The following is a 26,602-nucleotide window of genomic DNA, read 5'->3' as shown; positions in this document are numbered from 1 at the left end:
GAGCACCCCTTCCCCCAACACACAGCATAATGTTCTCAGTATAACAGAACACTAGCTACCGTCTTTCTAAAGTCTGGCATTGATTTATATCACATGTTCAAATTGTTTTAATTCAACTACTATAGAAATAAATGTGAAGATCATGCTTACCCTTTGGGAGAAGATGGTTAAAATTATAAAAGCTTCTGTAGTCTGGAAAACATTGAAAATGCCATCAAGCTATCAGGTGGACAGTTCCTGTTGCTGCTCTCTAGACCCCTGGAAGGGTTTTCTGCTCATCTGTCAAATACTTTGTGCCATTTATTCCTATTACAGAATATTTCTGTGGCATTACTTTAAAAGCCTTCTATATAATTGACTATGCAAACCAGTTGTGTAGGCTTGACTCAGACTTTATGATAAAAAACATTCATCATATGCTATCCCCTGTAAGAGGAATTTAAACTCTCCTCTTCATTAGAAGGCCTGCCTGCAGTGGAATTAAAATAGCTTCTCCTGAATGGGAGCACAGACTTGGTACAGATCATGAGCAGTCATTCAAGAGGAATGTAATCAAATACTTGAAATTTAAATTAGCTTGTAATCTGACTTTGAAAATAAAGTACAAGAGAGACCCAAGAAAGTTTCTTGAAGGTGAATTAATGTCCTTCACACCACTTCCTGTTTCAGAGCTAATAGCATACACATGATAAAAGTATTATAGCAGTGAAACTTATCTTTCCCATGTGCTCCTTCTCCCAGGTCACTGATACTGTGCTTAGAAAAGGTGGCCTACATAGAGAGAACCCACATCTGCAAAAGCAGCTTTCAGACATCACCAGGGATTTACAAACTCTTTCAGCAATGTTTGGAGGAATAACTTCTTTTATTGGGTCCATAAAGCATAAATTGTTAACCCAAGAAAGAGAAAGAACCTTAAATAAGTGACACAGATTTTCTTCTTTATTTAGAAACTATTCTGATGTTCATATTTTTAAAGGATTCTTTCTCTTCAAATATCTTTTCCTCATTCTTGAAGGACACGATACTTTCTTTTCTGTTAAAATCACCCAGTGGGAAATGCTGCAGCAGACTGACACTTGTGAAATGAAAAAGGTCCCATCGTTATTGCGGCTGCCTTTAGCAAAATTATATAATGAAAAATCATTTCTTTGCTATAAAAGAAGACCATGGAAAAGCATCTCTGCATATATTATTGTATGTAAATTAGGAACAGGAGAAATATAGGGAATGTAGATACAGAGAAATCATCACTGTTTATGAACAGTGTAACATTTCTAAAAAGAAATTGGGGTGATTATTTTCAATAGAAGAAAAGTCTTAGCTTTACAGATAATTACATTCTTAATAGTATAGATGGAATAGAGCTCAGTTTGCTTCAAGGCAGATTTCTGTTAAACAGGCTCCATTTGCACATTAATTTCTGTTGTGGAAGTTAAAAAATTGGTCCCTAGATATAATAAAACTACCTTTAAAATATACACATATAAATGGATATATCTTTCTGACAAACCCATTGAACCATTATCTGTTAATGATACTGAGCTATGATTCACAGGTATTTTGAACTGTGGAAGTAAAAATATAGCCAGGAGAGGCAGACACACTGAAATATGATTGCTTTGCTTTACCTCATTTTAAACTCGATTCCCACTATAGTGGTAACAATTCATAAAATTTCAGAAACTTGCCAAGGTTCATGTCAATCTTGAATCATGCTAATGTTTCTAACTTTATATCCAAAGAAATTATTTTCCATTTTCCCCATCACTTAAACTTACTGGCTGCTTTCCAGACATTTGAATCTGGCCATATCTCCCAAGTATATAAGAATATCCTTACATAAAATGAGAGAATTGTCCAAATAACTGAGGAATGAAATATCTAGGCCTTTCTTAGCAATGAGGACTTGTACCAGCGCCAACAGAGGCTTTCCCTAATGTCTAATAATAATCAGCAAATTGGCTGACAATTCTGAGCTGAACTTTTGGGGCCCAGCCTAATGGTTTGACTGATGGTTGGGAATGGTTAGCACATCAAAATCCTGTTTGCTGAGACTGCTACTTACTATCTGGTTAACAAAGCTGAGCTGCACCATGTAGACGGGCAGTAGGCTAGATCCGATGACCACAGCACGGAGCACAAGAATCTCTTAAGACCGAGACTTTAGAGGGGCCACTCATGAAAATTTACCCCTCCAGTTTTACCTTTTCCTTGGGTGGAAGTGGGAAAAAAATACCAAGTTTTATATTCAGTGTTAGTAATGCCATGGTAGAAAAATTAAACAATTCAGACAGGTTGACTATCTCTGCCATGCATAGATAAAAACTATTGATGCTGTAGCATTTGCCTCACCTCCAACACTGGGGATTACAGTTTGACATGAGATTTGGGCGGAAACACAGACCCAAACCATATCAAAAGGATACCATGGTAAATGCCTTTCTCTAATATTTCTGTACATATCGTCAATTATTTCATGTTTGGGGCATGTGATCCCAACTATTTCCTTAGAATTATATTTCCAAAATGAAATGGCCAGGGGTAAAGGCATACACATTTTTTTAAATTTCAAAAGTTGTTCCAAGTTGCCTCATGGAAAAAGTTGTGCTTAGTTAAGTTGCAGAATTTCTAGATGTTATTAACACAAATTCTTAACAGTATAACAGTTTTCATTTGGATTGTGCTCAGGGCATGAGGGTTATGTATTTATACTATATACATCTTTTTCAGGGAGGGTGTCAGTTTTTCTAGTATTATCTATCATTTGGCCTGGATGTTTTAGTTTTGCCATCATCCAAGTGGGGAGAATTTAGATGATGTTTACTAAGTGTTAGGCACTCCCTAAATGCTTCATGTATGCATTAACTCATTTAGTTAATCCACACAATGTCCTCCTCCAGATGTTCGAAATGAAAAAATGGAAGCATAGAAAAGTTAAGTAGCTTACAAAAGGTTACCAGCTAGAAAGTAGCTGGATTGCGATAAAACGTAATGAATGGCATAGAAGGAGAGACGTATATGATGATACTTTTCTAGGAAGATAATTTCTCCCTAGGAATGTCATTTAAGATATAACCCCCAAAGTTTTTATATGACTCTTATCAAGACTGCTATCCTTTAGCCTCTACTAATTTTTAAAGTTTCAGAAAGACCCTAGATAAATTTCATAGCAAATGATGTTCTTTACTTACATATTTGTTTGGATAAAAGTCTAATCTTTCAAAGTGACTAGTGTTGAAACATAATTATGAACATTCATGGCATGCATACTTGAAATTCTTCCATGAATCTTTTTTTAAAAACAGCAGCATGCTTTACCCGTGCAAGATTATATGCCTTGATTTTGGACAGTAAGTGCAGAGATGCATTAAAGAGCTGGTGATGGGGCTGAATGGGACTACTTCAAATTATCAGAACCTTCACATCACTGAAATGGTGGACATTTTGCTTTAGAAGACAAAACTGAAATTTAGGATATTTGTCCATGTATTGTAATTTAAAATTTTATAGAAATTATTCCATGGTCCATATAGAAAGAATTCCAGGTCCTTTAGGTGGTACAGAGATGAATAATGAGGTAAACACTTTCATAACCTAGAGGATGCCTGTTAACATCCAAAACCATGGTATGATATGAGAACAGAAGGGAAGCTAAAGTCTTAGGATGACTTCTGCAACAGAATTCATAGCTCTCATTAAACAATAATATCTATTTATGATTTTAATACCTAATTATTATTAGGTTGGAATATGTCATTATTATGGTTTTATTATATATTAGATTAATCCTATCCAGTTACTATGCCCATGGGATAATTATAAATAATTTTTGTGTGTAGGAATGAATTGAGTGTTAGGAATGAATTGAGTCTGGAGTCACTGAGCAAGTCCTGTAACCCCCCTGGGCCATTTCCATATCTCTAAGTGAGAAGATAAGAATACCTACCCAACGGCATTTTGGGGATTCTCAAAGCAGATCCTATATGTGACGTTTCGTTTGCAATTTTAAAGCCCTGTTCAGGTTTAGTCATTGGCATTGTTGAATCTGTCTCCTTCGCTGGTTTGGAAGGTCCTTGTCCTCCTCATCCTAACACAGTATTTGGCAAATGATAGGAGTAAATAAATATGAGTTAAACGTCATTATGACAACAGAGAGGAGGAGCCCTGATGACAAGAAACTGCATGAGAACCAAGTTCCCGCTCCAGTGTGAGAGTCCTAGTAACCTCTTTAATTCATACCCCTTCCTGAGCTTCGTAGTACCCTGCCCCCTTCACCAGTACTGTAAAAAGCAGATCATTTGAGGAAGAAGAAAAACTAGGCTTTGAGAAGACACTTCAGGATGCACAATTGGCTTCTAACCCGAGCCCTGCAGAGAAGACTCAAGCGGTTTGCTCAGGGCTTTTGTACCTGGCAAGGTCATTGTCCAACATCATTGTCCCTCTCAGCGGGCAGCCTCTCTGAGAACTCACACTTAGTGTTCGGGGCTGATGCACAGGTACTGGGGAGCCACTGAGGACCTTTTCAGACAGTGAGGCTGCCTCATGGCACAGGGGTGCCAAGTGTCTGTAGGGGAGCTGGGGCCAGGGCTGCTGCCCATGGCCTTTGGAGCAGCAGGAGTGACTTCTAGCAGCCAGTTTCAGTCTGCCCCAGGCCAACCAGGCCACAGCTGAATAAGTGCCTGGTATGCCACACTCTTCACAAAAAAAGAAAGATTGCTGTTTGAGTGTCAGAAACAGAGAAGGAAGGGGCACCAGCTGCCTGGACTCTTGCCCACCAGTTGTCTTGCCCCTGGTAGCCAGAAGGAGACTTTCACAACCTGGGTATTCTTTTCTTTTCCTCAGTGTGGGGTGATCCTGGTGGCTCCCCAGACCCGGCTCACATTGACTGGGGAGCGGATTGTTGGTTTCGGTGCCCAGCTCTGCCTGCAGTGACTTCATGTTGTGGCTTGAGGTCCCCCTGATAGAAATGCTGCTCAGCACTCAGCCCTCCAAGCTGCCCTCCACTCCTTATGTGGGCTGGGGCCCAAGGCTTCCGCTGGACCAGGGCTCAAACGCCGGTCCGGTCCTTTAACATCAGACGCAATAGCCCCACGTGCTGCCAGGCCTCCTTCTCAGGCCCTGGTGCAGTTCATCAGAGCAGAAACAGCTCTCCAGGACCCCTCTCATTAAGGTAGTGTTTGACCAGCAGCTGAAACCGAGATACTTCCTGCCAGAATATTATGATCTCTCTAAAGTTATCCCGGAGCCCTGGCTTTCAACAGAATCATTTTTTATACGTGAACCCTAACTTTTTTCCAAGGCGAAAAAACTGTAACAGTTGTAACAATTCTATATGAAAATTCTGGAAACATAGCCTCATTTTCAGTCTCCAGGGTTAGAGAATGAGAACAGAACTTGAGGAAATCCATGCAGTGAGGCAGAAGGTTTCTGTAGCGCCTGCTCCTCCTCGTCAGTACAGCAAATGTAAAATGTACACGTCCGCATTCTCTGAGCCAGGAAGAGTAGATGAGGGTTTCGACTTGGAAGATAATGGGAATCTACAAAGATCCAGAAGGAGAGAAGCGGCGGTCAGACCCTCAGGGAGCTTGAGCCAGACAAACCCTTTCCTCCTCTAGTGTGTGTGGTTGTGTCTCCTCCTTCATCCTCCGTCCACTGCCCCCGGCTAGCTTCTCTACGACCTTCACAGCCCTTGAAGGTCTTTCCCCGTGCTCCTGCTGAGGAAGCCAGCAAACCTGCTTCATCCTTAGCCAGATCCTCCACCCCTGTCATGTGAGCATCCTGTGCTGAGCTGCAGTTTACCTGATCTTTATTGCTTGTTTGTTAATCACTCAATGAGCACTCCAACATTACAACAGAAGCTCCTTTAGGAATCAGAATGCTCTGTTATTCCCTACGGTATTTCCAGGGTCCAGCACAAGTCCTTACACATAGTAAGGGCCTAACATGATTCACTGAGCAAACAATGATTTTTCAGAATCAAAAGTGTGTTGACTGAAGTTCAAAGACAAGAGGGCTCATTCCAGAGGTTGTATACATAGGCCCCCCCTTAGCCAAGCGGCAATAAGAAAGATTCCCAGTGAACTGTTACTCAGCTCCAAAACAAATACTGGGTCTGAACATGTTGAAAGATAAGACCCAAGAAAGGACAGTAGCTTTCTTCTTTTAGAAAGTGTCTGTTTAATGTCTTCTACTAAACAGGCATGAAACAAATTAATTAAACAGCTTTTTCAGTGCCTATTTTGAGCTAGCAGTCTGTTAAATGAAGAGGAAGGCAGAAGCTGTTAGATGTTTCCTAGAGAAATGCCTAGAAGTGTTACTAGCCTGTATCCTGGCAGCCTGCAGGGAGCTGTGCCTTAGGCCAAATCTCTGAAGCCAATTCCTCTTGGAGTTTTTACCTCCTGATGATGGTGATTGCACTCTGATAATTCACGAGGAAGATGCTTCAAGGTAGGACACACAGCTCTCACTTTCTTTAGCCAGTTATCTCCATCACATTTTTCCAGGGTTTGTGTATGTGTTTGCATTCCAGCACAGGTTTTCACTCTTGAATTTATGGACCATGAGTTTCTGTGCTTTCCCTTGAGGTTTATGGTCCATGTCATTCCTTTCACTGGTTTATTTACCAACAGTTTGTGGTACACAGAGATTGGTGGATGAAGTGCCCCTTCGCCAGTAGTCCTGTTTCTTGGTTACTAATTAATCCCTGTGAAGATTTAGTTCCTCAGAGCAAATCATAATGCCTCTTGAGCGTGTCAGCTTTTTGTTTTTTAGCTAAGAAAAAAAAAAAAAAAAAAAAAAAGAAAGAAATGGGAAGTTTGCATTTTATCTTTTGGATGGAATTTGGACTGGTAGATATATAGACCGTCACTTGTAGGAAATTGATATTAAAAAAACACATGAACAATTTACAAATTTGATTAGATCAGCTCAGGGCTGCTAATTCTGTAGAACATATTGACAAGAAAGAAATTAAGGGAAAAGAAGTAGATAAACAACTCTCAGAACTGAGAGTTGCATTTGACTGGCTGACTCCTCTCCCTTTTCAACATAAATTTGTCATTTTAAATTTAATCCAGCTCCTTCTAATTAAAACTTTTCCCAATTTATATTCCATAGAAAACATTTTGAAATTTGTATCATTAATAAAATAATTAGAAGCCCTTAATTTCCTGAAAATTATTTTAAGATAGGTTTGTATAGAATCAAGTGAAAGTAGTGACTATTATATATCTAAAAAGAAGTAGGTGAAATAATTTGCCTTACAACAGTGAATACCAATAATTGTTCTGTGTGATTAATCAACCCTACCATTAGCTTCGTGGCCTTCATGACTTCTGAATGGTATTTCTGACAGAACTGTACGATGGAGACATGTTGAGGTACTCTTTTGAGTGCTGTGATGCTGGAAAGAAAGGGAGACAATATGGAGTGGTAAGATCACTACTGCTCATAAGAACTTAATATAGAACCCAGAATCCACCCTGTGCCAGGCCCTGTGCTAAGCACTTACAGCTCATTGACAGTAATTCTTCAAGGTGGCTCCTATCATTGTCTTAGACAAAGAAATGCAGCTATTTGCCCAGGGTCATAGAGCTAGGTAGTGGCAGATCCAGAACTTTAACTGAGGCAGTCTGACTGTGAGAACGCGTCACAGGATTTGGCTTCTAGAAGTAGTTTGGCCGTTCAGTTGTGTAGTGGCCAAATGTGTTTAATTTTTCCTTTTACAATAACTTCTGAGATCCCTTTTCTGTCCCTTGTAACTGTGAATTAATCACTGTAGTCAAGATTATGATTTTTTACACCTTGATTAGCACTTTTCCGCTATAAATAGAAATTTGCATGGTATTTCCAACTATATTGAAGAGAGATTAATTAGCACTTTATGACAAATATGTGGCAAATTGTTAATTAGGTAAATAAAGTAAGACTCAGATTTTATAGCACCACTATTGTTTTCACAGTATCAATTTTATTATTTATTCTTAGTGCTGGAATCTGATAAGCTTAACTAAGCCGATAGTGCTGTGCATTGATTTAACCACTCTTTGTTTCTCTAGATTTCAGGAAAATAAGAATACACTTTAAAAATCACTTATAGTTTATAAGGTGACACATTAATCCTCAAAGTGACAGGAAGTCGAGATGATTTTGTCTATGAGGTTTAATTTATTAAAATTTAGTTTTCTCCTGTGCTTTGCTCCAATGGCTCTGTGCTAGCAAACCAGCTATAATTAGATTAGCAGCCTGCTAAACGCCGGTGACAGCCTGCGTCTCAGAGAGCATGTGCTGGATTCCGCATGTGCCTTTTCCTTATTGGTTGGTGGCGTTGCTGCTCGCCCGTGTGATAGGTTTCCACAGTAATCTTTATGCTGCATTAGAGACATAGATACAGAGGTGCTGTACTGTGTTCTTGCAACGGTGGAGGTGCTTGGCTGGTAACGTTAAAGAAGGAATAAGGAGCCTGAGAGAAGGCGTTCGTCTTTGTTGTGGAGCATCAGCCGTTAAGGACAGCCAGCTGCGGTGGGAGGTCAGTGAAGGAGACTCAGTTCATGGTAATTACTTTAAGTCTATCTCTCACGAAAAACACGGCCATGGGTGAAATGAAGTATGTTCATCGTGTCATCTGTTTAATCTGATTTTGCTTTGTTAATACCACGGGTACTCCAGCATTCCATATGAAAATACATTCTCCCACAGGCTTGCCTGGTAAACAGCTACCCTGTTTACAGTATTCACCAAGGAATCATGTTTTTACCTGGATTCAAGAGTGCATGTGTGTGCTTGGGAGTGATGCTTACCAGCTCGCTTCTGTTTTGGAAAGCCCGATGTTGCATCAGTTTGGGTGTCTTTGTAGGTGCGTTTCAGTACTCAGTGGACTTTGTTTGCATTGAGTCCACACTGTGCTGAATAGTGAATGATCAGGAAGAATTTAGTGAAACACACTCTAATTAGGACAGGGCAGTGACTCTCCTGATGTTGAAGCTGTGCCTTAGCAGAAGTAATGTGCTATTGTTTCTTCAGAGATGTGTGCAGCCTTCATTTTGGATGGTTTTCTTTGTCTCACCTTTTGTAGTTTTTATTAAGCCTTTTAAATACAGAGAGGGTTAACATATCCCATTCTGCCAGAGATATTTAAAGTGTATATTTAGCTGTGCTTGAAAGAGAAATTTTCGTCTCGTGGCTTTGTTTAGCAGGGACATTGCATTAGGAGTTGAAATGAAGTCGCAGGAAGGTGGGGTTCTTACCACTTACTTTGTCTACTGTTTGACAACATTTTTATTTCTATTACTTTTTGCCTGAAAATTGATAATCTTAAATAATCTGTGATAAAAAATGGCACATTCTAAAAGAAAAATATTTAAATGGGCAAGACTGAGGTTCAGATATCCCAAACAAATGCAGCATGAGTTTTTCCTTCTCAGTGTCCCTTCTCCATAGTGTCCTGTTTTATACCAAAACTTCCTTTGTTTTTACTTATTCATCAAACTTAAAAATTGATGTCCTTCCCATATCAGGCTGTAGAGTCCACAGAAACTTGTGTATTGAGTCACCAGTCACACGGCTGGCTGCCAGCCACCATGCGTCTGCTATCACCAGAGCCTTGCTGATCTCTGAAAACCATCAGGAATTATTTCTCTGCTCCTGAAAAGCCAAATGATGCAATTTTAATGATTTGTTCAAATACCTGCTCTGATCTAGAACTATATTCTGGTTAAAGGAATTCAGTATATTCTTTGACAGAGTAAACTTCAGAGTACTTACCAACCGTGCCTCCTTCCCCACTCCACATTCCCTTCCAGGTCCATCCTGGTAGATAGTAAATCATCCAGTGCAAATTGCATCCAAATAACATTTTTAAGGGAAAAAAAATGAATATTATGAAAGCTTGCCTTGAATTGTAATAGAGTATCATCTGTAATAAGAAAGTTTGGTAGTTGTTGCTTGTAATACAGTGTCTTTGTGACTTGAACCAGCTGGCGACATTCTCAGTTTTTAGACACCTTGTGTGGTGAAATGAACCTGGGAATAGTCGTTCTACTTCACATTCCACTTCCTTGATACAAACCACGCCTGTTCCCATTGCAGAAGATATGCACCAGTGGCGGAGAGTGCAGTTTCAGTGAAAGTGGTTTTGCTCTTTCCAGAAGTCCAGGCTCCTCTCTCATTTCCCTCCCTCCCTCTGCCTGCTGTGCTCTTCTATGTGGATGTGCAGAAAAACCTTTCTGGGAATCAACAATTAGGCTTGGACACTCATTTTTGGAAGGATAAATTGGTGTGGATCTCTCTCTCTCTCTCTCTCTCTCTGTGTCTCTCTATCTCCTGAAATGCTCCCTAAATTGCCTTAGTCTTAAATAATTTCCAAGAAGGTTTTCTCCACTGTGAAAGCCTTGGGCACACATAAACATTGTCTAGAGTTCCTTTTGGGGGAGCCCCTTTGAGGTGTGTGTCATGGAAAGATGTAGGAAGTAGCTCTAAGTGATGTCAAATCCCTAGGGCTGGGTCTTAAAGACTTTCTGTGTGGAGGAGGAACTTTTTTAAAAATTTAAATATGGATGTATCTGTGTACTGTGTAATGCACCGGCATTATGATATCCCAAAGGGACTTTTAATATACACCGAAGGGGCTTTTTTATAACATAATTAAACAAGTGTTATTTATGTTTTTGTAAAGTAACCAAAATATGTGCTTTTATCTTCTGATGTATCACATCTTAACTTTTTTAAAACTAGATTAAGAAGACTCTTTACATGTTTCTGTGACAAGAAAATAAAAAGAAATTTTTTGGACACTTTAAAATGTTGTTCTTTTTCCTCCTTAAAATTCCATAACTCTTTACTGATGACGTTTCTGACCAAACAACAATAGGTCTGTCAGCAGAAGCATAAATATTATATTTTAAAATTAAAACATTTTCTGTTATAAGGGATACTTTCTAACATTTTATCCTGAGGTCTAAATAGGAAAAGTGGTCACTAGTTTAAAAATGAAGTCATTTCATGAAAAATACGATGTGCTGCAAAGTAACTGGGCTGAACAAGGTGTGGAAAATATTTGTGAAGAGGAAAGAGAAATGGGTGGGGCATGATATTGCATGTAAGAGTTTCTATGGTAATATCTGTAGGTAGATTTGTGGCTGGTCACTTGGCATCTGTGATAATCCAAAAACCTGATAGATATTTGTCATTAGCAATTGATAAATATTTCAGGGTTGACCTGTTAAAGTTGCCTGGATTGAAAAAATATGTGAAAAGGTATTAGGCCTCTCATCTAAATGTAGTTATTTTTCATTGTAGTATTCTATGGTCATGGACACTCACCATGTGCTAAGCTCTGTGCTAAGCTTTATTGAGAGAAAGAAGGCACAGTCCCTTCCTGTAAGAAGTGACTACTGAGGAAGAGAAGCAGCTAAATTAATAATAATAGGGGTGCATGAGGCAGATAGAGATACATAGTTTGGTGATACCAAGGAGGGGCAACCAGTTTTTTAGAAAGGGGGTGAGGAGTGCCAGGGAGGGCTTCAGGAGAAGAGAGATGTTACCCAACCCATAACTTACTATTTCCTGCCCATCTTGACATCACATTCACAACTTAGCATTAAGTTGAAGCTGGCATAGCTTCATATTCTGTTTTAGTATTTTTTATTGATTTCAATACATGTAAAGTATCATTTCTCTTCTACCTGCTAACTCTTCTCAGAATACACATTAGGTTGTTACATGGAAATATGTTCATAGATTTACATCCTGTGGGAATTGAAGTTTTCTTTAACGTATCCAGAATTTAGAAATGCATCTCAGATGCATCACCAAACACTTTGATTGCTATTATACTCTTAAGTAATTTAGTGATTACTTTTGGAACTATTTGCATTGGCAGGAATTGTCATTTACTCTTGGCTGCATGTAGACTCCTGAAAGTCATTTATCTTGTATGTGCTCATTAAAGACAAGCTTGTAAAATTTGAGACTGGATTATAACACTTGGATTTCACCTTGAAGGTGTTTGCTTTTCTTATACATTTAATTGGATTTAAATTTTAAATCTTGCCAAATTTGGAGGAGAAGTCCACTTTAGGGGTCACCTATTTGCACAAGATCTTGCCACCAGTAAAATCTCTACATGGAAACAGATCTTGCATTTCTACTTCTATAGATCCTGCAGTCAGGAAGTCCTCCTAATTCTGTCATGTGTTACCCTAGTCAGGCTTCCACACTTACTTTTCAAACCCTGTAAAATGTGCAGGCTTTACTTTTCCCGCCCTCCAGACCCCACCCCACTGCCTGAGTTGGATGGTAGCCCCTTAGAGCAGCTCTCTAACCCAGTGGACCTCCAGGACAGGAAACAGTTCTCTTCTGTTGCTCTCTTGTCTGTGGTTTGTTTTTTCCCTGTCTCCTTTGCTACCCCTCTTTAAGTAGCTATTCTCCAACGCTCTGGCCTTCATCAGCTTGCCTGTCCATGACACCGACTTTCCATAGGTGGGCCCATTCATTGCCACACAGTGTCCACTAATCCCCCACACTCACAGCCACAACAACCTCCTGTGCCTTTGCACAGCGTGGAGAGTGGCGCTGCTGCTCCCCCTGCTGCCTGGAATGTGCTTCCCCAGAGAGCCCATGGCTCCTTCCCCCACTGCCTGAAGGATTTCGCTCTAATGGAGCCACCTCAGTGGGACATTCTGAGATAGTATTTACTGTATTTGTTTATTTCTTTAGTTTCCCCTTTCTGGAATGTAAACTCCATGAGGTCAGAGGTTTTTCGTCTTAACCCCCAGAGCCTTGAACAGTACTTGGTCCATAGAAAGTGTTCAGTCAGTACCTGTTGAATGAATGAGAGAATTAATGATTCCTGGCATGGGGGTGCTACAGTGCAGATGAAGGGTGCTCCTGGGGCAATCAAGAGCTCTGCCCCAGCCAGCTGAGTGGTGCTGTGGAGCCCCTCACTTTGAATGGGCCTCAGTTTCCAGTTCTGTAGATGGGGAGTGTGTACCAGAGGCTCTGAGGCCCCTTAAAACTCTAACACTTTTTCATAGCCCTGGAAATAAGATATGATGTCACATAAAACGTTATTTATGTGACTCATCACAACTTGATGTTATATTCTTCTTTCTGCATATTTGCTATCCATGGTTAAATGTCTCTTTTAAAAAGGAAACAATAGTTGAAGTGAACAAAACACTTAGTTTCCAAATGAAGTAGTAAAAACTAATGCGTTTTGGTGTACTGACATGTGTGCTGTCTTTTTTTAAATATATTGATCAGTTTCTATTTTTATTATTTTTGAGACAGAGTCTCGCTCTGTCATCCAGGCTGGAGTGCAGTGACACAATCTCAGCTCACGGAAACCCCCACCTCCCAGGTTCAAGCGATTCTTGTGCCTCAGCCTCCCGAGTAGCACCACCACACCAAACTAATTTTTGTGTGGTCTTTTTTTTTTTTTTTTTTTTTTGTGTGTGTGTGTGTGGTTTGATTGTAGAGACAGGTTTTCACCATGTTGGGCAGACTGGTCTCCAACTGCTGGCTTCAAGTAATCTGCCCTCCTCGGCCTCCCAAAGTGCTGGGATTACAGGTGTGAGCCATTGCACCCAGCCTGTATTGACTAATTTTTAAAATAATTACCATTCTCTGTTGCTAAATGTATTTAATAGCCTGCCTATTTTATCAAACAAAAGGCAAAAGCAATCTTTTCTTCCTTTGATTTTTTTTTTAGCAATTTCCTGCTGCAGAGAGCATTTTAAGAAAGGACAGCATTCCTGTGACCTCTGCCTACCATCCATAAAATACTCATTCTCCTCTCAGGTAAGCATATTGCTTTGCTTTGATCCATTCTGAGAAGGAGGTATTGATTCTCTATGAAAACCTGTGTCATTATTGCACTAAGACAAAGAAGCTGAGGTTTCAGATATTTTGCTGTCTGGCAAAAATAAATAAATAAAATGAAATAAAATAAAATAAAATACCCACCTTTTGAGGTCCTCTCCAGGACCAAAGTATCAGTGATGGCCATGTGCCATTCCAAGGGGTTTCATGATACACCTTCTGTATATCTGCTAGTTGTTAGTTTGTTAAATGCTGTGTGCTGTTTATCAGGTAATCCCAATAATTTAGAAGTCCTCTGTGTTTTAAAAAAAAAATTATTTTTTTTCAGAGATGGGGTTTTGCCCTGTTGCCCAGACTGGAGGGCAATGGTGTGTTGCTCATTGCAGCCTTGAACTCCTGGGGTCAAGTGATCCTGTTGCCTCTGCCTCCTGAGTAATTAAGCCTATGAATGTGCACCACCATGCCTGGCTAATTTTAAAAAAAAAATTTTCATAGAGATGGGGTCTCACTATGTTGCCCAGGCTGATATTAACTCCTGGCTTCAAGCAGTCCTTCCTCCTCACCCTTGCAAAGTGTTGGGTTTACAAGCATGAGCCACCTGGCCTGGCCAGAAGTTTCCTCTTTGTGCTTGAGGAATGAGATAGTGGTGCAGGGTCAGCAGCAGGGGCACTGGGAGTGGGTGACCAGGAGAGAGCTTTGCTCCTGAAGGGAGGCAGGGTCGAGAGAGCAGAACTTAAATTCCAGTGCAGGAACTGAGACTGAGGGGGTGGAGTATCTTTGGAGGATGGCCGGCCAGCAGGCCTGGGAATGGCAGGGTGCTTTTCCCCACATCCCCACTGCTCCCAGGACTCCTTTCTGGTCCCCACAGCTGATGGAGAGCTTGGGAACATTTTTTCCAGGTCTCTTCCTACAGTCAGATGATCTTCCAGGAAGGAGCTAAGGAAGTGGAAGAATGGTGGTCAGAGTACAGATGGTTCCCTCTTTTATGGAGGGACTGAGAGCTCAATAACACCAAATGAGGAGGTTAGAAATGTTTAGGAAAATGAAGACAGCTCTCCAGTTACCTCATTTCCACCACAAGTTGAAAAGTGTAAAGAGCAACCCTCAGGAGAACAGAGCCTCAGTCTCAGTGCCCACATTCTGAGTGGCCCCATGCTTGGGTTTGATTGACAGCCTTCCTCCAGCTTCCTTTCTAGCATCCGTTTGTAATGTACCCTTGCTGATATAGTAAGCCATGTATTTTGTAATTTATTATTATTGCATTATGCAGGATGTTGTCAGGTGATGTAATCGCTTTTCTAGAACCTAAGAATCTAACTTAGGCTGACAAATAAGAATCAGCCTGTGCCGGGCAGAATTGTACGATCTGTAGAAACAGGAATTAAAGAGAAAGCCAACAACACCCCTCAGTGCTATACTCTGAAGTCTCTCACTCTTATCGCCATCTTACTTATCTTCTTATCTCAGATATAAGAAGCTCTGATACAAAAGCCTGGGGCTCCTGTTGACTGGAAGGAGCTTTGCATCTGCCATCGCCAGCACTTGCGGAGCTGAGGTTGTAAAACTGCACCCGAGTGCCAGTGTACTTAGTAGGGAATGCCTTCCAACAGTCCCATGTTTTTCATTCTGCAGCATTCTAGGGAGCTCATCCATCCTGATTTGCCCATGACTGAGGGATTTCCTGGGACATGGGACTTGGCAGTGCTAGAACTGGGAAGTCAGAGCAAGCCAGGCAGGACATGTTATTCCCTCTTGTGATCCCACCACCCCTCCTCTCTCTTGTACATGGCTGCGTGATGTTCTGGTCACCAGGATGGTTGCCGACAGCAGTTGTTCGCAGCCCTGGTGGCCAGGGAAGAACTACAGGGTTTAGTAGACCTGGCAATCACCTCGCTCGTCTGCTGAGTAACCAGTTGGATGGACTGGGATGGTTTTCTTTATTTTCTGTGAGCCTCAGTTTCTCATATGCCAAGTAAGAAGAACAGCCTAAGGCAGTAGGGGTGTAGGGAAAGTAACAAGACAGAGCAATGGAGATACCTGATATAGCCTAGGTACGCAAGAAGGGGCGGGTCCCTTCCGGCATCAAGGCAAACCATTCAAAGCAGACAGTCAGTTACCTTCACAGGCATAAGTAACTGGCTTGAGCTTTATCAATACTATTATTTACCTAGATCAGGAAGGTTAGAAAGAGCTTAGCCATGTGACTCACCAACACGGTGTCAGCTGGGTTGCAGGCATAAATCCTAGCCCTGATACCTAAGATACCTAATTCTTAAATAACCTTAAGTCAATTTGTACAAGTTACTTCGAGTTGTTTTTATACCAGTTTTCCGATGCAGATTGAAACATTTTTTAAAGTGCTGTAAAGAATGCTGTGAAAAGCATAATTTGTTTCCTATCTGTATCCAAATGTTTTTAACTTTCAGGTTATTATTGTATTTAAAGTTTATTAAAACATTTTTCTTTCCTAGATTCTTAAATTACAGATAAGCAGCCTTATGAATTCATATGCATTATTATCGCCATTAAATGTTCACTGCTCTCAATATATGAGTTTAAGATTACTTTGTTTTAGAGAACACACTGGGACTTTTAAAAGTGGCTCCTTGTTTAAGGAAACTAAAAGGCAAAAGAAGTCATGAAATAAAATGATATCGTAATGTTCTTTTGGTCAAACCTTTTTGAGTTTTTTCATCCTGGAACATGAAATGTCCTGAGTAGTGTATATATGTAAGTCATTTTAAAAGGAATACACAAACACCAATATCTGTGCGCTATGCATGTAATTACAATTTCAGGAAATAAGCTTGAAGGCTTCCTTTGTTTTTTTTTTCTTGTTATCTTATTCAAACTTAAGTAATTGATAAAATCTGTTTCTCCTTGAAGTTTTCCTTTTTCAAAACTTCTCTTCAGATTTTCGCGTTTTTAATGTGGTGCATGCTAGATACTTGAGAAATTGTTTGAAACAACAGCCCTCGCATATTTATTTCGTATGTTAAATGGGCCTGACCAAAAATGCTTACTGGTTTTCCCCAGACACCTTTTTTTCCAACTCGGTGTTTCCTAAAGCTGGTCCTCCAGAATGAGAGGTTTGTACCTCGTCAATGACTCATCATCCTCTCATGCCAGCACCCCTGACTTTTGCCTCTCTCCAGATCAGCTGTTTCCCAAGAGAATGACTCAGAGATCAGATTCCAGCAGTACAGTCAGGTGTGGCTCCTCTGAGGCCATCTCAGCTGACCTTGAGCAAGGTCTCCTCAGGAATCAGGAGAGTTGGCACAACAGTGAGACCCACTGTGCGGGGAGCCAGGCTTGCTGGCTGCTTTTTTAAAAAGAGGAAGAGGAAAGGGCATTCTCTGGGGAAAAAAAAACAGGGATTTTACATGTTTTCTTTTACTTACTCATAAAAATTGTATACGCTTCTCTAAGGATGGATATAGGGATAGTCCCCCTCATACTCAGAAGTAGAATTCTGTATTTGAGGATTTAACACACATTTATTGTGAACTTCAAAAAATTATTGATTGGAATTTAAATTGTCAAATTACAGTAGGGTGTTGGTCGCTTACGCTTGTAATCCCAACACTTTAGGAGGCTGAGTTGGGAAGATCGCTTCAGACCAGGAGGTCAAGACCAGCCTGAGCAACATAGTGAGACCCTGTCTGTACAAAAAAATTTTTTTAATTAGCCAGGTATTGTGGCATGCGCCTGTAGTTCCAGCTGTACAGGAGGCTGAGGTGGGAGGGTTGCTTGATTCCAGGAGTTTGAGGCTGCAGTGAGCTGTGATCATGCCACTGCACTCCAGCCTAAGTAACAGAGCCAAGACTCTATTTAAAAAAAAAAAAAAAATGAGTAATGTTGTCATATTTAAATTTTTTTAATCAAATGAAAGATAAATTCTGTATTACTACCTGCATAGTTGTTTATTAATGGCTGTTATAATAGAAATTGTGTCATTGTAAATGTAATCACTGGTTTTCTTACAAAGATCAGCAGAGAGGAAGGATGGGCTGCAGTTATGCCCATGGACTATAGAAGGACTGCCCTGTGGCCCTGTGCTGGAGACATTTTGTGCAATCTTTACTTGCCCTTCAGAGAAGCATTAGAATCTTCAATATGTAGATATGGGATATGTGTAATATGGGAATCAGAGGCTAAACTTCAGACCAAAGGGCAAGCATGTGGTTAGACATACACTGGGTATAAAGCCCAAGTCTACCCAAGGCTCTTCTATCAAACCCCTATCTAGACCTTGCACACCAGTTAATTTCTTTACAATATCAGGGTCATACATGTAACAGGAAAGCCAGTTGAGGGAAGTCGGACAATGGGAAAGGTAGAATGGAAAGGTTACAAAGAAACATCAATGTCTAGTGGAATATTAGAATGATCTGTAGAAACCATGAAAATCTTCAATCAGAGTAGGAAAGAGACCAAAAAGGTCGTATGAAGAGGGAAAGGGACTGTTAGGAGGACGCAGGTGAAAGAGAGGAGATTTAAACAGCGATTGTAGTTGTGCCAGGAGAAAACCTAGACTTTCCAGACCTTCTCACTTTCTTTTCAACCTGTAAATCATGTGCTACCATCTCTAGGTGTGGATGGAGAATGCAGTCATGCATTCTGAGTACTCAGAGAAGTTCAGAGACCTGTGATGCTTGCCAGGACCTGGTGTTTAGTGAGCACTGGAGTAGCTTCTCCACACGGGTCTCCCTCTTCCATAGCATAGGATAAAAGAATGATAATATTCAATTCTGGTATCATGTCTGTGTATCTGTGTTCAGAGATGCAACCAAAAACCTAAATATATTCCTAATCTGCATTTCTTCTGGAAATTCCTTCTGTTCACCAGGGGAGCAATGCTGCCTTCTCCTTGCATGGTCTTTAGGCAGAGCTTCACAGAGCACTGGCCCTTCATGCTCCTGAAATACTTATATTTTGCTTTTACTTCAGTCCTATAGGTCCAGTTCTCTATGATACATTTAAAACCAAGCTCCACATCACCCTTGGTCAAAAAGAGTCAGCTTTCACTCACCAGGACAGTCAGTGGAGACCCTTCCTCTGGAAAGAAGCCTCCCAAGTGACTGTCCCTTACTATGCCTGCCTGTTCAGGTGTTGAGCCCTGCTGACTCCTCCTTGAGGGCTCATGCCCCAGCACAGCCCTCTTCATCACCAGACAGTCCCATTACTGACTTAGCCATATGCTGGTCACCTGCCTCTAGTTTCTGCTCCCACACCAGTCCATGTAGGAGGCAGAAAATTTTTTTTCATATTTTTATTTTTTGAGACACAGTCTGGCTCTGTTGCCCAGGCTGAAGTGCAGTGGCGCAGTCTCAGCTTACTCCAACCTCTGCCTCCCAGTTTCAAGCAATTCTCCTGCCTCAGCCTCCCAAGCAGCTAGGAATACAGACGTGTGCTACCACACCCGCTAATTTTTATGTTTTTGGTAAAGATGGGGCTTCGCCATATTGGATAGGCTGGTCTCAAACTCCTGACCTCAAGTGATCTGCCTGCCTCAGCCTCCCAAATGGCTGGGATTATAGGCGTGAGCCACCATACCTGGCCAGAAAATTCTTTTACAAACAGTTTTCATCCTGTTACTTCCCTGCTCTGAAACCTACTTTCTCCCAGTTACCTGTCTACCAAATTTAAATTCCAAAGCCACCTCTCATCTGGGCTCTTCTGCTTACTCAAAGTCAGTGTCTGTTATTCTACTCATATTGCTGCACACCTGGCTCCTCAGAGCTTATGGGCTGCTGCTTGCCTGAAACCCCTTATCAGTTCCACTCTCTTAAAGCCCAAGAGTTCCTTTAATGCCTGTTTCAAAAGTTACTTTTTCCTTTAAAAGCAATGGGTTTTGGGGGGTGGGAAGGAATCTAAGAATTTTTGAAATTTATTCTTTCAACAAATTCATAATCCATGCAACAAATTTCTTCACAATTTAATGTATACCATGTACATATATTTATAAGTAGTCTTAGAATTATTCTTTGCTGTCTCTGAGGGTTTATGTGTTATCTCTTAAATTGTATGATCAATTTATTTAAAAATGTTGCCTTCTTCAAAGAACCTAGACTCTCAGATGCTCGAGGGGATGAATAAATAAGCCTTGCCCTCCCAACTCTTCTGTACAGGGAGCTGCAAGCACATGGGCTAGGGTTGAAATCCTAGAGGAGATCGTAGATGGCTTTGCAGCGTCAGTGCTATTCTATGGACTGATTCACTTCCTGAAGAGGAATGAAGTGATTTACCCACCTGGGAAGCCTTTGTGAAAATAAAAATTTTCATCAACAACACAGAATGGAAAACTTGTCAGTTCTTAACTGCCCATAATAGAGTGACGTCTTAATGGGCATGTAGAGATAAACCATCTAGGGAAAAATAACCGCATCAGCAGGAAGAAAGAGGAACTCGGTCTAAACTGTGAAGAACCAGTTCAGATTCTCCCTCCCATGTGGGCTTCTTATCCTTAAATCGCCATTTATTCATCATTTACATTCTGTGTCCTCAGAGTTCCTTATGACTGTGAGCACCTAGTCATGTACATTCTTTAGTCTGTGAGTACATTAAAGGTACTTGTGAAATTCTGATTTAAGTTACAGTAAAATTTTTCTACCTCACTCTAATAGACTATAAGCAAGTTGGGGGTAAGAATTATGTTTTAACTCTGAATCTGTAGAATCGAGCACAGAATCTAGCAAACTACAGAGGATAAAGAAATGTTTGTGGGGCTGGGCACAGTGGCTCATACCTGTATCCCAGTGCTGTGGGAGGCTGAGGCGGGAGGATCATTTGAGCCCAGGAGGGCAAGATTAGCATGGGCAACACATCTCCTCACTGGTAGATGTGCGACCCCCATCTCTGTTTTGTTTTTGTTTGTTTGTTTTTTGGTTTTTTTTAGCATGGTGGCACACACCTGTGGTCCCAGCTACTTGGGAGGCTAAGGCGAGAGGACCACTTGAGCCTAGGAGTTTGTAGCTTCAATGAGCTATGATCGTGCCACTGTGCTCCAGGCTGAGTGACAAAGAGCAAGACCCTGTCTCTTAAAAAAAAAAAAAAAAAAGAAAGAAAATTAAAGGAAATGTTTATGGAATTTAATAGACTGAAGTTTTTTGTGCACATGGAGGAAAGTCACCGTACATTGCTCATCTGTCTTTTTGGTCACTGCCTCTCACAAGCTCCATCTTCAGATATAAGACACAGCAGCACAGGGCTTAGCAGGGCCGGAAGCATTATTTCACTGAAAGAGGGGGAGACACAGTCTATTGCTGGAGAAAGAAAGGCAAAAATGAAGTCAGAGACAAAAGAGGGGAGAAGAAACAGAAGAAATTGGGTTATTTATGGTTAGATGTAGTTGAACATTATGGTGCAGAATTGTAAGAACTTGGGTGAAACTTTAAACTAGTCAAAGTAAGGAATAATCAAGGTATAATTAGCTTTGTTCAAAGGCTGCTTGAATTTGGTCTCCTCAACTGCGTTTGAAATAGGGTTTTGTTTCCAGAATTCAGATTATGTAGTTTATTTATTCATTTTTTAAATTTTACTCAAATTGATTGTTCCCTATGGACTCACAGATTCAATATTCAGAGGTTCAATTATTTGGGATTGTCTTCCACGTTCACTAATTGTGTTAATTCCGCTATTTTGGGGAAGTGGCACCGTAAAAGCCCACACTCCAGGGCCAATGAAGAATACAGAGTTCAGGCCACTCCTGCCATCCACGCCTCCCCCGCCTTCATGTTCCCTATGTTAATTTTCTTGTCATTTACTGTTCCATTAAAAATTACGGATCCAGTGTCTAGTTTGCCCGGGGTGAAATGGAGATGAAGAACCTTTCCCACCTTGAGACTCTGACACTCTTGTAAAGGGTTAAAACTATATTTGAAAATCATCCTAAGAAGAATTTGGTAGCTAGTAGTGCTCGAGTTGGAAGTAAAGAAAATGTGAGGAGATTCAAGAAAATGATGAATTTTAGGCAGAACCAAAGCTCTGGGTACGTAGAAGAGTATGGCTAACTCCTGGGTGGTCCGGATCAATGGCATATGAGAGAATCCACCGCAGAACTGTTTGTATTTGAATCTTTGGTTCAGACTAGTTCACCATATTAGTGGTCTGTCCTGTGTATCCTCAGAAGTTACAAGGCTGTCTTTCCTGAGGTCAGCGGGCTCCTGAAGTGTGCTTGTGACCAAGACCTTGCTGGCTGCCATCTGAATCATATATAATGGATGAAAAAAAGGAGGCAGCAGAAGGCATGGATGGTGTGCACCTCGCTAAAGAGAAGATGAACTATAATATTCTCAAGCATCATTCTAGTGATAGTTGGCCTATAAGTAGTGTTTCTGATTTTAATTTCATTTCTAATTTATGTGGTTCTGTAAGATTCTCTGTGTTTTCCATCCTTCCAGCAGTAGACTTGAATCTCCATTTTCCCTTTTTTTTTTTTTTTTGAGATGGAGTCTCGCTCTATCACCAGGCTGGAGTGCAGTGGTGCAATCTCTGCTCACTGCCACCTCCATCTCCCCGGTTCAAGCCATTCTCCTGCCTCAGCCTGCCAAGTAGCTGGGACTACAGGCGCTCGCCACCATGCCCAGCTAATTTTTGTATTTTTAGTAGAGACAGGGTTTCACCATGTTGGCCAGAATGGTCTCGATCTCTTGACCTTGTGATTCTCCCGCCTCAGTCTCCCAAAGTGCTGGGATTACAGGCATGAGCCACCATGCCTGGCAAAATCTCCATTTTTTAAACATTATTTTTCACTGAAAAATTTACCACCATGTATACCTTAAACTCTCCATCCCCAGATAGAATGGATTGTGAAGCTTCACTCTTTTCCTATTCGTGAGGAATATCGTGATTATATCCCTAGAGGCTGCTGTCAGGTGCCAGCAGGGATTTTATGGATCACCACCAAGAAAATGATGGTAAATGCCCCACCGAGTGGCACTGGATTCTAAGCATAGTATAAGGAGTAGATTGCACCCTGCACCTGCCAGGACTTTCCCTCTGGACACTGTTTTACAGGGGGTGTTAGAGTGGCTACACCCCAGGATGCTAGGGCAGGCAGAAAGGGATTGACGCATGACACTCTGAACCTGGCAGTTGGCATCAAAACAGGAGAAAAGCAGGCTTCATTTTCATTTACTCTCCTAGTTGTATTTGTAGTTCAACATTTCATGCTGTATTGGTAAAGGGAAAAAATTACTTTTGTGGGGTCATGCCCCTTCCTTTAATCAGCTGAAAAGTCTTGTAAAGCTGATACACTTTTAGCCAGGCATGGTGGCTCACACCTATAATCCCAGCCCTTCGGGAGTCCGGGGCAGGCAGATTACTTGAGGTCAGGAGTTCAAGACTAGCCTGATCAGTATGGTGAAACCCCATCTCTACTAAAAATACAAAAATTAGCCAGATGTGGTGGCGGGTGCCTATAATCCCAGCCACTCAGGAGGCTGAGGCAGGAGAATCACTTGAACCCAGATGATGGAAGTTACAGTGAGCCGAGATCACACCACTGCGCTCCAGCCTGGGTGACAGAACGAGACTCTGTCTCAAGAAAACAAACAAACAGAAAGTTGATACACTTCTAGATTTAAGATTTTGACCATTGGCCTATGAGCCAGAGAGATGTTTGTGTTGAACTTGGGCCTGAAAAAGTTTCACATTCGTTTTTAGAGTATAAGGAACTCTCAAATACTTCTGGCACACTGATTTATGAAGCACTTTAAGATCGTGTTCACTTTCTTCTCCACCAGATATCTGTTTTCTCTACTTTGAACCCTCCACAGATGTCCCTGTTATGAAGTGTGCTGCATTCTGCTTTTTGTGGGGTGGCTTATTCCCCACTGCAGTTCTTGGGCACTGGCCATTTGCACACGGAGCTCTAGCCTTTAGGGGCCAGTGCCCAAATTAAAAATCAATGGAATTAATATAAACTTGAGTAAATTATCAATGGGAAAGTATGATTTAGCTTACAAAATTAATTTGTAACTTTCCAAAATGTTTTCAGTTTAGTGAAGCCAACTTCCCCAGAAGTAAAACTCCTTAAGACCTCAACTCAATACCTGATACCTGGTTCTCGCTTTACTGGCTTATAGGAGGGGCCCAGTCAATGTTGCTAAAATGAAATTAATGCTGTGTTCATCACCTGTGTACAGTGGTCATGTTCATAACCGAATCTGCAGCTCTTCTAAGGTAGTCTCCAAGAGTGTTAAGCCAAAGTAAATTGCCTTATTCGGAGCCTTTGAGAGCACCTCTCTCTTATTTTTAGCAGTCTTTGGTCGCTAAGCATGAGATTAATATACTAAGTATAATAAGGAAAATTTATATGAATATATGACTTTAAACCTACTATTAAGAAACAGGAAATTAAGAGATTACTTGAAGACATTTTATGTCAAATCTGCAACATTTTAAATTTCTTATTATATTTTAGTAATAAAACTTCATGTTATACGTGTTTACAGTATCTTATTAATTTTAAATTCTGCTATATTTAAAACCATTTTATGATTATTAGATCTTTTCATCCAGTCAGTATCTTATTTTTCACACGATTGAAACCTAGCTTTGAAGTGCTATCTGAAGTGTTCTTATGTCTCATACTGAGAATTCACTTCTTTATTGACACTTAGCTTTACCCATAAGTAGGACCACTGTGCACTTCTTAGGATATTCCACAGAGAGTGCTCCTTCTGTTGTAAATTTGTGCAATATTGCTCTGATATGTAAAATACTTTACAAATTGCCACCTTGCAAAGTTCCCAGTCCCCACTTGTCAGTGATGGATGGTGATGCTTTAAGGGTTCATTTCAAGAGAGGTATATTTTCCAGTAAAGACAAAAGAATGTTAGTGGACTAATAGCTCTGTGCTGTCATGACTGACTGATGTGATATTGCACAAGTTGAAGACAGTGGAGCTGGCATTTTGCTTGGCATTCACTGGGCACTTCAGCCCTTTAGTGCATCATCTCCCTTCATTCTCACAGCAGGTAGTTGATGGAACACATAGCATATGATCATGGGGCTAGATTTGAGCTCACACCATACACCGTCTGGTTGCAGATCTGTCCCTCTAAGCTATCTTGCCAAGTGTCCAGTGTGCTTTAGGTGTCAGGTGCTTCACAGACTATGGAGGTAAATATTTTCCTGCTATTTAGAAGCCATGCTTTTTCAGCACATAAGATTTTCTGAAGGTTTCTCTGAGCAAAAGAACTTGCTGCAGATGCCAACCAAGAATTCCTTCTCAGGGGTGCTTATCACATAATAGTGCCAAAGAAACCAGCGCTGTGCATTACCTTCTGCCTTATCTAGAGCCCTAAAGAGGTCACCTATCTGTCTGTGACTTAGATCGCTGGGCTTCACTTCCAGTTCTCTGATTTAAGGCTTCTGTTAGAGCAGCAGCTGTAGCAATTTGCTTTTTGAATAGGCTTATACATTTTACAAGCACTTTCACTTCAGCGGCCTTGAGGGCTGGAGTAAACTGTTATATCAGCTTCATAGATGAGGCAACAGGAGCATCAGAGAAAAGCGACCTCTCAAAGCTACATGGGTCGTAACTGGAAAAGCCAGGATACAAGCTCCTCTGCCTCTTTCGCCATCACAACTCCAAAACTTGACCTCTCTCTGGGGCCATCTCCTCATTGGCTCATCGGCAGAATGAATGAATTGAACTCCGGCAGTGATTTTCAAACCTTGTTCCCTGGAGTATTAGGGGTTTCAAGGCTGATGGGGATTGAGATTTGGGGCTCTCCTTTAGCCAGAACCACTCTGCACTCATCTACCTTGCATACCAGTGTTCCACATTGTCTTTAAAGAGAGCTTCTGTGGTAAGAAAATACTTTGAAGATTACTGATCCTCAAAGGTTTTATTATATTTTAAACTTTAACCTTTAGGGGCCAGTGCCCCATTTAAAAATCAATGGAATTAATATAAACATGAGTAAATTGTCAATGGAAAAGTAGACTGGACTTGCAAAATTAATTTGTATCTTTCAAAAATGTTATCTGTTGGGTGAATCCAAGAGGCTTCCCCAGAAGTAAAACTCCCTGGGACCTCAACTCAATACCGGATACTTGGTTCCCACTTGACTGGCTTATAAGAGGGGCCAAATAAATGTTGCTAAAATGAAATTAAAAGAAAAAAATTTAGTTTGATACTTGTTTTAAGTAATGCACAGGCTATCAAAATGTATTTATTTTACACCTGTTGTAGTATGCTAGGATTATAGATATTCTACAATTAATTTTAAAGGACAATCACAATTTTAGTTTCTCCATTGAATCTTATTTTGCTTCATTCATACATATATTCAGTGAGTCTTCCCTCTTACCCGAGTCTCTCCATAAATGTCTTCATTATTTTACTGACTTGATGAATTCTCAGTTCCAAATGACGTTTCAAGTCGTATATCTAGTTTAGAACTCATGCAGTAAAATAACATTTCTAGACAGAATTCTGAATTCAACGAAATGTGTCTCTTTCTCTCTATAATACATTGTGTTATCTTCATTCTTGGAAGAGATTTGAGTAGAGGGATTGTATATGCTTCCTTTTATGGGATGCTATGAATATGAATACTTATTTAACAAACCAAATTATATTTCTCTCATTCCCCAGACTTTAGAAAGGTTTATGATTTCAACTGAGGGCACACACTAGAATTTTGTAGAAGTTACAAGGAAACGGAGCTGCCCTTAACAGTTGCACTTTCATCCGGGGTTCAGCAGTGTCCTTAGAGTGAAAAGAGGGTGGAGGAGTTCTAACTGCATTCCAAGACCAAGTGATATT

The 26,602-nt window shown here is 40.7% G+C and overlaps 1 protein-coding gene across 5 annotated transcripts in view; it reads left to right on the top strand.

Annotated features, from left to right (window-relative positions):
* FAM110B (family with sequence similarity 110 member B) overlaps positions 1-26,602 on the top strand; it is a 150,735-nt gene that overhangs the window by 64,472 nt on the left and 59,661 nt on the right. For 2 of the 5 annotated variants that reach the window (XM_017862686.1, XM_017862683.1), the window contains one exon: positions 13,712-13,800. The exons of 1 other annotated variant lie outside the window; for it this stretch is intronic. The gene's annotated coding sequence lies outside the window, so the exon portion shown is untranslated. Of the gene's footprint in view, positions 1-8,295; positions 8,556-13,711; positions 13,801-26,602 lie in introns of those variants that run through there. 2 more of the 5 variants (XM_017862685.1, XM_017862684.1) reach the window with 2 other exon arrangements.

The sequence above is a fragment of the Rhinopithecus bieti genome, unplaced genomic scaffold (genome assembly GCF_001698545.2).
Source record: "Rhinopithecus bieti isolate Rb0 unplaced genomic scaffold, ASM169854v2 scaffold_62808, whole genome shotgun sequence".
In the NCBI taxonomy this organism is placed as follows: domain Eukaryota; kingdom Metazoa; phylum Chordata; class Mammalia; order Primates; family Cercopithecidae; genus Rhinopithecus; species Rhinopithecus bieti.
The sequence above is the reverse complement of the archived record's forward strand: the minus strand, read 5'-3'. Positions and strand labels throughout refer to the sequence as shown.